General features: G+C 50.8%; 1 protein-coding gene across 15 annotated transcripts in view; it reads left to right on the plus strand.

The window, feature by feature from the left end:
- The window catches only part of TRERF1 (transcriptional regulating factor 1), a 210,231-nt gene that overhangs the window by 56,056 nt on the left and 139,530 nt on the right, over window positions 1-14,645 (plus strand). Inside the window, exon 1 of one of the 15 annotated variants that reach the window (XM_079780579.1) lies at window positions 6,494-6,814. The exons of the other annotated variants lie outside the window; for them this stretch is intronic. The gene's annotated coding sequence lies outside the window, so the exon portion shown is untranslated. Of the gene's footprint in view, window positions 1-6,493; window positions 6,815-14,645 lie in introns of those variants that run through there. 15 annotated transcript variants of the gene reach the window in all.

Consider the following 14,645-nt stretch of genomic DNA (forward strand, 5'->3'; position numbering starts at 1 on the left):
TACAGTACAATTTCAGTTTGCAAGACTTTCCCAGGGCTGCGGATCAGTTCATCTTAGAATCTGCTTCTCCAAGAACATCTTGCCTTTTATCTTTATTCTCTATATTGGGGTCTGGGATTCGGCTGCTAAAAAAGCACGTTGGAAAACCAGATGCCTAGAGCATTTCTGCAGTGTTCCTTGTCTGCAAGGGTGGCCCGGGGGGGGGGTGGGGTTGTGAGTGGGGGCTGCCCCTCCTGCTGCCAGGTGCACGTGGGGATGTTGGAGATAGGACCTGGGCCATGTGCCTGCCCTGTTGCTCTTGCTCTGCTTGGAATTGGGGTCCTTCTAGTTTTTGGGGGGCACATCACTCTTCCTCTTTCATTCCAGCCTTCGGAGGAACACAATTTGTGGGTGAGTGAGTAAGTTCCAAGTGATATAGACTCTCTCCTATAATGCTCTTTCACAGACCAGAAAGCTGAACAGAGTTGAGTGCCTTGCTTGATGTCACACAGTTTATAAGTAAAAGGGCCTAGATTTGAATCCAGATCTGATTCTAGAATTCATGATTTTTTACTACCATATGCATCAACCGCACTTTTACCCATAGTTAAAAATGTTTATTATTCTGTCATTTCTTCCTCTTGGGGAGATGGGCTGGGTAAACTTAGCCCTGTGTGAAGTAGTGTAATATATGGATCTCACTTTTATTCACCTTGAAAGTACTGCTTTCCAGTGGTCAGGCATTCTGGGCTTTGATGACTGGTCGAGGTGGGAGGGTTGGGGCTCAGGCTCGGTTTCCTCGGTTCCGTGAAGGTCCGGGTGAGGGGAGAGGCCTGGAGGCTCACCTCCCAGATCCTGAAGCTGGACAGTCCAGTCACACACACACCAGAGAACTAAAGAGCAGTCAGGCCATTGGTTGGCCTCTTCTTTCTCTGAATATTTCTCTCTCTTTCTGGCCTTCTACTGGATTTCTGATGGAGTCCTTCGGGCGTGGCTCAGCAGATGAGGAACTGGGAAGAACCTGCCTGGAAGGTTCTAGATGTGGAGGAGGCAGGCCCGAGGAAGACGGAAATTGAGTGTGTATGGAACTGAGATCTGCATTGCCTGTCCATTCATTGCAGAGATTGGGGTCCCAGTTTGGTTGAACAGTGCACTCAGTCCATGGGTCTCAGCGGTGACAGAGCGGTTGCTGCTGCCTCCAGTAGGAGCTGGGAGCTATGCTCTGTTGGGGCAGTACTTCTTGAGTTGTGAATATTCATTTCAGTCGCTTTTTCCAGGGTGCCCTGCTTCTGCTTGAGTGAGTGGGGACAGACCTACTCTGAGGGCTTAGCCACATGTAATGAGACTCTGGAAGTAACCTTGAAAAGAAATCCATGCATTAGGTCGTTGGCAGAAAAATCCAGCTAGCCCGTGGCCCCCCCCAGCCTCGGAGTCATCCGGAACACCAGAGAGTGTTTCAGCAGCTAGGGGCTCCCCTTTCGCCGGCCCGATCTCATTGAAAAGTCAAGTGTGAGGAGGAGAGATCAGGGACTCCTAGTTAGTTGAGTCCCAGCAACAGAATCTCTGCCGGTTTCGGGGGGTGCAGGGGACCAGAGGGTGACTGGCCACAGAGCCCTCCTTACTAAAGCCTTCCCCGCAGCTCAGCCCCCTCTCCAAACATTTACTGAGAACCGAGTCCTCCAAAGCCGGAGCTGAAGAACTCCAACTCATTCAGCCCCAGTCACCCCCATCCTGGGTGGCTGCTCATTCGTTCTCTGGGTGGTGGGCGGTGGGTCGGGGTGTGCAGGTTGCGCCCAGCGGGCTGCCCTCTGCACAGCAGGTCTTAGGAACTAGAGCTGTGACTGAGACGGGCCTTCGAGAGGTCCCTTTCATCAACCCACCCCTGACTTTGTAAAGGGGCGGCTGAGACCCACAGAGGGGAAGCCACAGGGCACACAACTCCAGGCAGAGAGGCAGCCACGGAACCAGCCCTTTGCTACGGGGTCTTCCGAGGTCCAGCCCCAGACCGCCCGCGATGCCGGCCCTGTCTGCCCCGCCTGTTCTCCTGGGAAGCGATGAGGACTTCACGACTTCATATCAGATAAAGCAGCTGGGTACCGTGTGCCTGGTGGTTGGCTAAATTTAAACGGAGTGGGCTGGGGTGGGTGGCAGTGAAGAAGATTGGCTGGGTGCTTTCATTAAAGCTCTGTGTTGGGGGAAGGCTCGGTTTTTATTTTTGCTTCACTGAATGAGGGATGAGCACAGGGCGGAGGGGGTCCCCCCCCCCCCCTACTTTTCCTTTTCTTTCTTTTTAAAATTGTTAAATGTCTATAGAGTCTCAAGTCAGGACTGGTGGTGCATTCCACTTCCAGCCTGAGTATACACGAAAGCAGGTTGAGCTGGGATACTCTGCGTTTCCCGATGGTTAAGTACAGTTGTTGGGCAAGCCGCTTAAAGATCTATAGACCAGTTCTGGTTAGACTTGGGTTTCATTCCCAATCCTCGGCCGTCGTGGACTGTATGACCCTGGATATCAGTTCTGAACTTCATTCTCCCCTCTGTAGAATGTGGGTAGGAAGACCTATGCTTTAGAATTGCTGTCTATCTGAATCCACATGGGAGAAGCTCCTGGCATGCTGTGTGGGACATGGAGGGCACTCGCGAATTATTACTGCTTGTCCATCCTCCTCTGTGCCTTCCATGCCTTGCCTCCCACCAAACTGGACATGGATGAGGGATGGTTGAGAAGAGGGGGCAAAGGGACGGTGTGGAGACTTGTGCTGGTGTGTGTGTGTGTGTGTGTGTGTGTGTGTGTGTGCGCGCGTGCGTGTGTGTGTGGGCAAGATGAAGTTTGTGGGGGACCCGGCCTGATTCATTGAGGGGTCTGAGGAATGTATCAGAACCCTGAGCACCTGGGCCATTGCCCCAAAAGAATGTCTTCCTCGGGGCTTACATCACGGATTCTTTGCAGGTTAGTTTCTCAGCCTTTGAGAATAAAATGTGATCCATTCATCGTTTCTCTGGTTATAAAAGCAACATGTTAGAGAAAAGTTGGAGCATGCAGAAAATCATAGAGAAGAAAATAAAAACCATCCCTAATCCCACCCTTCTGGAATTTGAAGGATTTTGAAATCTATGTCTCCAGTCTTTTTTTTTGTTTGTTTTTTGTAATGCATATATACATAGGGTGTGTTTGCCTGCTTGTTAAGTTTTACAAAACTGGAGTCAGACTGCACGTAGCATTATGTAATGTGCTTTCAGAGCAGCATTCTGCTAGAATGTCCCGGTTGTCAGCGGAATGACTTGGGTGGTGGCACAGCATTCTGTGATGCGGATGTTCCCTTACTGAGCCAGCCCCCTGTGGGTCGTCATTCGCACGGCCTGCCATGGCTTCTGCTCCTTCACCCCGTGCGGCAGCGAACGGGGGAAGGCAGATTCGAATACCTGGATCGCTGTTCTCGGAAAGCTTTCTCTGGTGAAGCTTGCTGAACCAAGTGGTTTCGTTAGTTTCGAGTTGGTTCGCGCCTCGCCCGCTCCCTAGCTCTTCGGGCTGTTAGTGATTCCCACCTGGGTGAGCCCTGTCCCTCTCCTGCATGTCCGCCGGTTCTCCACCCTTCAACCCCTGGTCCTCCAGGAAGTCCTAGTTATCGGGGACGGTGGTGTAGTGAGAACTCACAGCTGCCCCAGAAGATCCTGGTTCCAGCCCTGTCAGTGTCATTCACTAGCAGAATGACCCTGAAAACGTTTCGTGCTTTTGGACACTGTTTTCTTATATGGAAAATGAGGGCAATACCTTTCTGACCAGATGGTGAGGGTGAAACACAACCATGGCCTCCGGTGTGCTTTGTAACCTGAAGTACCATAAAGATGTTAGTCGTTAGTATTGACCACTGGGCCCATGGCCTTGACCTTGAGGAACAGGACCCAGTGGTGGGCTGCAGCTGGCTCACACCGGCTCATGAGAGTCGATTGTGCATCTCTCTTCCCGACTCCTTGTCCACTGGCCCTCACATTGGTCGCTTGAATTTGGCTCCAGTGAGAGTATTTACACCATGAAAAGTGACATGCACTAAAATCAAGACTTTTTTTGGAGAGAGAGCTTGTTGTTAAGCATTTACCAGCACTTGGCAGTCCTAGTCTCCATCGCACTTATTTGGCAGTTGACATATGTTGTTTTGAATTTGAGTTTATAGTTCTCCTTTCATATATATACAGGCATACCTCGGAGATATTGTGGGTTCGGTTCCAGACCACTGCAATAAAGTGAATACCGCAATAAAGTGAGTCATAGTCTTTTTGCTGGTGGAGGGTCTTGCCTTCAGTTTGTAAAAAAAAAAAAAAAAAAAAAAAAAGTACATAATCTGTGAGGTGCAATAAAGCAACACACAATAAAATGGAGGTATGCCTGTATTAATGTCTCATTTTCCCCAGCTGGACTCACAAGCTCTTGAGGGCAGGAATTGGATATTTTAAGACATTAAATTGCTTGGATGATGGCTATGATAGGGACCCATAAAGCAGCATTTACACAAATGAGCGCATGGCTTTAAACTATATGAAAACATTTTCCACTAAGACTTAAGCTCTGAGGGATCCACAGTATCTATGCGGGCTCATGGCCCAGTCCTCTCTTAATGATCCTTTATGGATGGGTCTGACATACACAGAATCTTGGTTATTTAGCCTAAAAACTACCCGGGGTATAATAAAGAGTCTTTATTTCTCTGCGTTTCCATCAGTGACTGTAATAATAATGGTTAACAAGTAATAGCTAACATTTATTGATTGTTTGCTATGTGCCAGGTGCATTCTAAATGCTTTTACAATCATTTTCTTGTTTAATCCTCACTCCAGTCACATAAAGACTACATTAATATTATCCTTGTTTTAGAAATGAGGAAAACATGAAACTCAGAGATGGTAAGTAACTTGGTGATGATTGAGGAAGGTCCAGGACTGACTGCTCATTCATGCATTCACTCATGCATACATATATTCATTCATGCATGCATGCATTTCATTCATTCATTTGACATCTAACTCCTGCCATGTGCCGAGTGCTGCTCTGGCTGCCAGGATGAACAAAACCAGCCCCTGTCCTCATGGAGCATTTATTTCTTCCAGTGAGCAAAACAGATGATAAATAAACATATAAACATATAGTACCATGCCAGGTTTTGCCAAGGTCTACAAAGAAAATCAGCCAGGGAAGGAGATAGAGACTCATGGGGCAGGGCTGGAGTTTTGCTGTGTAGATTCTAACCCTTGATGTCTATCTCACCACCCTTGAAACGCAGCCCACCCTGTAGCTAGATGAGCACCCTGCACACAGTAGCTTCTCATTACATTTTTATTGGCTGGGTGATTGGGAGCCAAGCCTTATCCATGGGGATGATACTGGAAGGCCCAGTGAGAGCTCCCGGTGAGCTCAAATCAGGGACAGATGCTCACAGGACCCTACTAACGTACATGCTGGGGGTTCCCAGATGTGCTGGGCAGGTGGACCGGGCAGGAGGGCTGAGCAGTGCAGGTGGGAGAATGAGCTCTGTGGTGGTCAGGGGGTTGAGAGGTTATGCAGATTTAGAATCAGAGACCCCAGGGCTAGCGGCAATTGGAGGTCAGTGCTCTCGTGATACACAGGGACATCGGAAGGTGCAGAGAGCAGGAAGACTCCCCGAGGTCACCCTTGATTTCACCGAGGGTGGGGCCCACTTTTCCATTCCCAGTCCTGTGCCTTGTGCAACACCACTGTCTCCCAGATTTTATTTTTTATCCCCAGCTGGGGAATAATGGCAGATGGGTGCAGTAAGCCAGTTTAGGGCAACCCCTAACTCTCAAGGAATGCAGGGGCCAGAGTGGATTATGAGGACAGGCTACTGTACCCCCCCAAAACGTACTTCTAGAAGGTGGGACAGACAAAAAGTATTTGGAGGTCACTCTCCTCGCCCCCTCGCATGTGGCCCAGCCAGTGTCCAGCGTGGTGGAGACATGGATGGCGCATCTGCTCTGTGTTCATTTGATTAGACTCTGAAAACCCCTGCCTGGGAGGTTAGAGCTGGGCTCTGCTCTGACGTTAATAAATGGGCTCTGATGCAGGTCATGTTCTGGGCTTCCTCCTCTGTCACAGGAGGGGGCTGGTCAAATGGCTTTCGCTGTCCCGGTTCGCTCTGCCCTTTATTCTAAGCTGGAGATTAGACCAGGTCCCACCCACAAAGCATTTGAGTCTTTTAGGTTCTTTTCCAAGTGGCCATTGCTCCCTGGAGTGCAGCGTTCAGGGAAGGCCTTCAGGGCTGGAATGTGTCTCCTTCAGGGAATTCCTCGGTCTGTGGGTGCCGAGTATTTTCCGGCGTGGTTCCCAGTTCTAAGCCACCTGGTATTCGCTAGTGGTTAGGTGGCCGTTGCCCACACAGGACGCTCCCCACAAAGTACAGCTCGCCCACAAGTGTTTTCCTATCACACCCACTGTCAACGGGAGGGGGTGAAATTTTGGGCGTACTTTCCTGATGGTCGTGTCTCAGAACAGGATAGCCCTCCTCCTGGTCCCCCGAGGGCCCCCCACTGAAACCTTACAGTGGCACCGGAGCGAACACACAGGCTTCAAAACTGAAAAGTGATGAGGTGAGGAAGCAACAGGAAGTGGGGACGTGAGCAGAACAAAGCTTGCGAGGTGTACTCAGAACGCTGTTGACCTTTTTCTTTCTTTTTAAAATCATATAGTCCTCTTACATTGGTGAGGTGCAAGTTCTTGTTTGTTTTCAAAGGTTCAGGCCCTGAAGAGGCCGGTGGAGAGCGCGTGCGGTGGGTGTAACGCGTGTTTAGGGAAGATGCAACCACATTCCCCCTGGGCTTGGCGAAGGTATGCAAATCCCGTAGTGTTCTGGGCGCGTGAGGCCCGCTCCACGCTACTGAGGGCTGGGAAAGTTATTTAAATTGCTCCTCTTTTAGCCCTCGCTTCGTAGGACTGATTTAGCTCTTGTGCTGAATTGAAGACGGTGGGGAAAGTGGAATTCTGCCCCCACACTCTTTCTTTTTCTGCCTCTACCTTCGTTTCTCATTTCCTTAAATGACTTAAAAGAGGAGAGAGGGCAGATTCAGTAATTAGCTTCTGGTGTGGTGAGGGCCCACGTGTGTTGACTTGGGTGCGAGAACTGTCGCTCCCTAAGATGCCTCCCATAGGGACGGCACACTTCACACTTTCGGGGACACACTTCACATGGTGTGTGTGTGGTGGTGGTGGGGGGCGGTCACTGGCTGGCCAGATGGAGAGAGGGATTGTTAGTTTGAATAAGTAACTCTTCATTTGAAGAGCAAATGTGGCCCTGAGGATTGAAGCTACTGATGGTCAGTCCCTCTTTGGATGTTGGAGTCCCGTGAGCTCAGGTTGAGTTAGCTAGGCTGGGGCTTTGAGGGGGTTGTGCTGGTGATAAGAGCTGTGTGTTTGCAGAAGCTTCACCTGCATTTCCACAATCCGCCCTCCTCCCAAGCTTATGAAGTTGGAAGGGAGGGACCTATAGGCACTCAACCAGTGATGGCGGGTAATCCTAATAATGAAATAATGAAAGCAGGAATGGTAAGCCAGTACTTGCTGGGTACATTCTTTGGGTCCCAAGGCCTGGTGCTAGGTCACAAGGTATGATCTTATTTAATGCCGGGGGAACTCCATCGTACGGAGGGGCAGCGGAGGCCTGGAACAATACACTCAGTGACCCGAAATGATGGCCCAGGTATCGTGGCTCTTGGTGGTTTGTGCCACCACTTGAGTCTCCTGTGTCACCTTCTGTGTTCACTGGCATTGTTTCTGAAATGACTGGGTTTGGAGTGTGGTCTGTGGCCTGGCAGTAGACTGTCTCTCTCGGGGAAGCTCGCTGGTCCAGGGGACGCCCAGAGCCTGACTCCATTAGCTTTGCTGTTGGGTAGGCAGCCTTGCCACCCAGACACAGGCGCACCTCACCACCCGCCACAACCTTGCAGATTTGTGCCAACTGCATTCCATTGGCAGTGCACCCGGCACAGGCTATTTCAAAGGAAAGTTAGGTTCCCCTCCTCTCCCCTCCCCTCCCCTCTCTCCACGGTTCTAGTTCATGTTGAAGGCATTTTGGCTTTGCCATGATCAGGTCATATGTAAGGCCTGCTCTGAGTGTTTGAGTTTAAGTCTTGGCGGAAGGGTCATGGGACACTCTTTCCACGTGTGAGACTTGGGCACCTTCCTACCTACCTTCTTGTGGCCTCATTTCGGTTTTGTTTCTTTCATTTTGTTGGACCAGAGACATAGCAAGAGGGATGGTCAGCTGATTTTGCAAACTTGTACACAGTGAATGGAACAGATGGGGCCTGGGACTTAAACGGCTTTAAATAAAGCTGAGCAGGGCGGCCTCCAGTGGAAATCTGGCTTCGGGGGTCATGTTGGGAGATCTAGACAACTTTCTGGTGGAGTGCCACCTTCAGAGGAGCCCAAGCCTTAGGCGTTTCTTACTCTGGCGATTCCACCAAGCTGTCTAGAGTCGATGATGATAGTGGCATTTTTCAAGTGGGTGGAACTTTGGGAAGAAAGATAGAGCTTAAAGCAAATCTCACGGCAGCGTACTTTTCAGTTTTTTTTTATGAATCAAACATGCAGAGGGTGGTTTACGGGAGTGAGACCTGTCCCACTGACTGTGGTCAGTGGCCACAGTGCAGCCCTGATGTGAGGCCACCCGGCCCCGAGTCCAAGGCCATGTCGGTGGGTCCGGCTCTTCTCGCTCCCATTCTTCCGCTCTTTCGGGCTGGGGACCTTCTAACTCAGTGGTTCTCAACCTTTCTAATGCCGCGACCAATTAATACAGCTCTTCATGTTGTGGTGACCCCCAACCATAACATTATTTTCGTTGCTACTTCATAACTGTAATTTCTGTGTTTTCCGATGGTCTTAGGCGACCCTGCTAGCGACCCACAGGTTGAGAACCGCTGCTGTAGAGCCTAAGACCATCGGAAAACACAGATATTTACATTACGATTCATTAACAGTAGCAAAATTACAGTTATGAAGTAGCAACGAAAATAATTTTATGGTTGGGGGTCACCACAACATGAGGAACTGTATTAAAGGGTCGCGGCATTAGGAAGGTTGAGAACCACTGCTCTAACTGATAGATGAGTCTGTACAGATGAAAAATCCTCCTAAACCTTTGGTCCAGTTTCATTTTCATGTTTCCCATCCTGTTCCAACTCTTCCTTGATAAAGTTACCTTTAAAAAAAAAAATCCACAGTGAAATCAAAGCCGAATCTTTCAACCACACGTATCTGAGTTCAGCCCAGGTTCCCTTGTCTCCCAGCTGGTTTTAGTGCCTTGAGAGCTAGACAGCTCCCTGGGCCGGAGGTTGCAAGGTTCAGTGTAGCATCTTGGTGTGTTGATGGTAAAATTCTTGTGGGAAATGTGGCCTGGAGCGTGAATATATGAATTTGGCTCCCCCCCCACCCTCCCTCTAAAAAGTGGTTCTTCTATCTTTGTTTGATTATTTAAGTTCTGTGAGGAGTTCTGTGTTCAGCACTGGGGAGTGATCGCCTCCCCCGCTCGCCCTCGAGCAGTTTTAGTTAATGGTGCTTGTGGCTTAGAAACCCACCTTGTCATTAACTACCAGTGAATGCCAGCCCGAAGCACGTTCTTGTGCCAGAGTAAACCACAAGGTTGTGGGGACACACAAAGGAAATCGAGGGCAAGTTAGAAGTAAAAGCTGCAGACTGGTGGGCGGGGATATGTGGGAGGGGGCTGCAGAGCAGGGGAAGTGGGGAGGGAGGCGCAGCCTGGCTGGGTACGCCTGGCCCGCAGGCAGGTTTAACTTGGCTGTGAGAGAAGGTTAACCGTGTGTGAGCGAAGCATGGATGTTCTAATGGCTGCATCTCCGTAGATGGGTAGTTTGAAACTGCAGAGAAAAAACACCATGAAGGAACATTCCATTGGCTGGAGTGGAGTGGATTTAGCCCCATCCGCCCACCTTTGTCAAGTTAGACTAAATTCATTCAGGACAGTGATTCCCAACTGGGGGTGATTTGCTCCCGGGGGATATTTGGCAATGTCTGGAGACAGTTTTGGTTGACACAACTATTTGGGGCCGTGTTACTGGCAACTAATGGGTAGCGGCCTAGGATGTTGCTAAACATCTCACAACGCACAGGACAGCCCCCACAACGCGGAATTGCCCGCTCCAAAGCTCCGCAGGGGTCCCTGGAATTGGCATCTTGGCCCAGCTGTAATAATTGTGCAGCCTAGAGTCATATTTCACCCTTTCCTTTTAACATTTTTCCATCTTGTTGCTCCATGGAGCTGTCCCCAACGTGAATTCTCTAACTTAGTGTATTTTGCCCCTGCCGCATACACAGTGCTATCATTTTAATTTTTCTGGCTTTTCTGTCTAAACCAACCATCTTAAGGCTGATTGGACGTGTCATCGGTCCTCTTTGGGGAATCTGCTTTTCTCTGCCCTCAGCCAGGGTGGGTCCTGCACAGGGCGTGCCCCCTGTGCCATCTCCCCTGCCCCTCCCACACACGGAGAATTAAAAATGTGAACTAGTTAACACACGGTAGAGTTATCGCTAGCCAACTGTACAACACAGGCCTCTTTCAGGCCATTTTTTGACAAGTTGCAGGTAAGAGTGATAGCATATTAAATTATTAGGCAGTTTTATGACTCTGCAGGGAAGACTTATCCTTTGATGAATAAATATTGCTGTAGCCCAATTTAGAACTTGACAAATGCTGATTTACGGCTTAAAATATATATGAGGGTTATTTTATGATGAAGTGGCAGTGGGAGCGGGGCAGGTTTGAAAGTGATGGCGGAGGCACCTTTGAGTTACATGCCATTAAAACACTGCCGCGGGCAGGGCCGCAGGGGTTCCCGGTGCTGCTGGGGCGGCAGCCACTCCCCACAGGAGCGCACAGTCCCCGCTGGTAGTGCTTTGAGGCTCCGTTAGAAGCGTGGGTGCCCCGGGTCCCTGACAGTTGATCCTGCCGTGCACCTTTAAGGGATCCCACTCGCCTGCATTTGGAACTTGAGGCGGGCAGTGGTCCCAGGGTCCGCGAAGGCACATGTTTCAGATGAGGAAGGTAGCTTTGAGGATGGATGATGTCCCAGGCGAATGGAGGAGGGGAGCGTGGTGAGCCTCTGGTGTGTTCTGGGTGTGGGGTCATCCTACTTTTGAATTAAAAAAAACACACACCTGGAGTACTTGAACTGACAAGCGTGGGTACTTATTGGAGCGGAGAATTTATCATCGCAAGTGACCTGTGATTTCTGCTTCATGCACACGTGCGTAATGAGGGTAGCGCTAGATCAGTTACTTACGATCTTTTCCTATTGATGGGTTGATTGGATAGTTCACGCGAGCACATGGTATAAAAGTTGGAAGTTAACGAAGAGTCTAAAGTGTGTGTAGTAATTCTCCACCTCCTTTCTGCCCTCGGTCTCCCAGGTCTCCTCTCTAAGGGTAACCAGATACTGGCTTCTTGGTTATCTTTTTCGCAGGTACCCTGTGCATCTCAATGCGTGCATGGACACGGTATTTTCAGCACCTGCTACCATGCCACATGGTTCAGTGCCTTGCCTGTACTACCTAGCAGTGCACGTGGGAAAGGATTCGACACCCTGGCATAGAGAATGCCCTCGCCGTTTCCCACAGCTGCGTAGCATTTCGTGTTACGAACCATGATTTATTAAAGCCATGCCCTGACGGGCTATGGAGGCTGTTTCCAGGTTTCTCATCACAGATCACACGGCCGCGAGTGTCAGTGTATACACACCGTTTTGCACATGTGGGAGCATGTGTGCAGATTAAATTCTTAGGAGTGGAATTGCTGGTAAAGTCAAATGGAGAGCTGTGATTGTGGTAGGCATCGCAAGTATCCTCTAAGGAGGTTGTGGCAATTGACACCAGCACCCTCCATGAATGAGACAGCTTCGCCAACACGGAGTTATCACCCTTCTTGATCTTTGCCAATCTGATAGAGGAAAGTTGGTATCTCAGTTAGTTTTCATATGCATTTCTCTTACGAGTGCGGTTCAGTATTTTTTCCACAAGTTTAAGATCCATGTGTCTTTGCTTTCCTTTCCGTTCCTGTCAGGCTGTTGGTCTTTTGCCGTCTGTCTGTTCAGTCGGTCTCTCTTTGACCCATTTCTGTCTAGCACAGCTCACTCCTGGGGTTGAGGCAGCCGGTGTCTGGATGCAGCATTGGAGAGTGGGATGAATGGTCAGCGCTGGTCAGGAAAATGGGTCCATTTTTTGGGTGGCCGTGGCCGCCTCCGAGGCTGTGGCGTCCCCGAGCCTGTGGTTTCTGGTCTCATCCAGCAGGCTCCTTCAGAGACGGCAGCGCTGACTCAGGCAGAGAGCAGGTGCCCACCGGTGTGCTGAACACGAGGGTGGGTTGGTGTGTGGGATGGACGCGGACGGGACGGGGGAAGTGTGGGCACCCAGGTGCTGAGCATTGAGGCAGATTCGCGGGAAGGAGGCATGGCAGCTGCACAGAAAAATGTCAAATACCTGGTGTCTGAGACGTCAGGAAAAATGGGATGCGCTTATTTTTTGCTACTATGTCAGTTATACTTTCAGCGTTATGCTCAATATGTGTTTTTTCCAACCTTCAGACACTTTTTTGTTGAAGTTTATCTAAACATAAAGCAGTGGTTCTCAGCTGAGAGGTTCCTCTCCCCCAGCGGCCCCCTCCCCCTCGGCACTCGGCAATGTCTGGAGGCCCTGTTGGCTGTCGCATTTCGGGGGCCGAGGAAGGAGGATGCCCCTGGCATTTAGTGGGCAGAGGCCAGATGCTGCTAAACATCCTACAATGACCAGGACAGACCCCATGGCAAAGCATTTCCAGGAGTTGTCGATACGTGAAAAGCCCTCGTATAGAGGAGTGGGGTCTTGTCAATCTGAAAATAAAATCCAATAGATCCGCCATTTCTTCCTGTTCTCACAGCAGTCACATTTGGACTCACGAAATAGTAACACTGAGACGAACTTCCCCTGAAAAGGTGTGGAGGTTGAAGAACTACACTTGGAGAATAAAACTGTTTCAAAACAAGTCTCTCCGATGTTTCCTGAGTTTTCAGACGCCCTGTGGGATTCTGGTGGGAGCTGAGACCTGTCACCCCTCCCCCCCTTGTCCTCCTCCTGCTTCCACTCTTGCCCCCACGGATGTGGCACGTACAGAAAAGATAGAAATTTTTAACCTGAGATTCCTGGAAGGGGAGAGTCGTCGGTGCCAGCAGGGTGGCATTTTCAGGGTGTGGGCGCTCAGCACTGGGGAGAATAGTGCGGGGACCCTGCCGGGCTCTGTCTGAGTCGCCAGCACCCCAGCCTCCCAGGCCCTCCGGATGCCTGTTGCCGGGGGCTGGGGGGGGGGGATGTGGGGGAGGGCCTTCAACCCCAGAGGTTCGGAGGCACCAGCAGAGAAACCGGAGGATTCCCCCTCTGTTTTCAGAGAGGGAGGTGGCGAAGAGCGCGTGTTGGGGACCCCAGCTGCCCCCGTGAAATCTTTACTCCTCACGCATGCGTGACGTTGGGCAGGCCTCAGTTGCCTCATCTGTAAACGGAGAGTGATATTAGCATCATTCTGAAGATCAGCTGAGCTAGTACATACATGGAAAGGGTTTAGTGCCTGCAAGGGTTAGCTGTTGTTGTTGTTGTTGTTGTTGGTATTGTTACTGTTGTTATTGGTTTCAGCCTTTGGAAGTTCTTGCCCCTCCTCTGCAGCTCTGTGGAAACCCTTGGTTGGGCCAAAACCGGTTTGGCTCAGTGGATAGAGCGTCGGCCTGCGGACTGAAAGGTCCCAGGTTCGATTCTGGTCAAGGGCATGTACCTTGGTTGCGGGCACATCCCCTGTGGGGGGTGTGCAGGAGGCAGCTGATCAATGTTTCTCTCTCATCGATGTTTCTAACTCTCTATCCCTCTCTCTTCCTCTCTGTAAAAAATCAATAAAATATATTAAAAAAAGAAAAAAAAGAAACCCGTGGTTGGGATGAGCCAGGGTACCAGAGTCCAGGGGAGCCCACGTGCACACGAGTGCCCTCCCCGCACCTGCTTCTCCAGGAGCTCCGGCAGCTGGTGCTGAGCTGCCCTGGTGTCTCCGTCCCCATCTCTGCCCACCTCCTGGCCGCCTCCGCCTCTGTTCCGTGCCGGCAGGCGTGGGCCTGCCTCTCCGAGATGGGGCCCCTCCCATCCCCCTCTTCCCATTCCAGTTGCCACAGCCACTTTCCCATTTCCCACGACATGCCGGGGGTGACGGCCTGGGGAAAGCCCGAGTTGGCAGCTGGCGGGTGGTGAGTCTGGGCTGCGGGCTGCCCTCCCGCGTAGGACTCGGCTCTGGTCAGGCCAGGCCGGTGGGCTCCCTGCTGTTTGTCCTCAAGGTGCATTTCACCTGGGCCTCAGCCAGGTCACCAACAGCCTACCACAACGTTGTTCGGGGAGGCCAGCTGTTAATTTTGTTTCATTCAGCTTGGAGGTTCATATTCAGATAGTTTTCATGGATCCTTTAATGGCTGGGGTCACAGGGTCTCACACCTCGGGAGGGTCGTTCAGTCTGAGTCCTTGTTTTACGAAGTCGCTAAGTAGCCCTGGCCGGTGCGGTTCAGTTGGTTGGAGCATCGTCCATGCACCGCAGGGCCTTGGGTTAATTCCCGGCACAAACCCCGGTTTCAGGCTCGATCCCCCATTG

Source organism: Cnephaeus nilssonii (genome assembly GCF_951640355.1).
Source record: "Cnephaeus nilssonii genome assembly, chromosome: 9".
Taxonomy (NCBI): Eukaryota; Metazoa; Chordata; class Mammalia; order Chiroptera; family Vespertilionidae; genus Cnephaeus; species Cnephaeus nilssonii.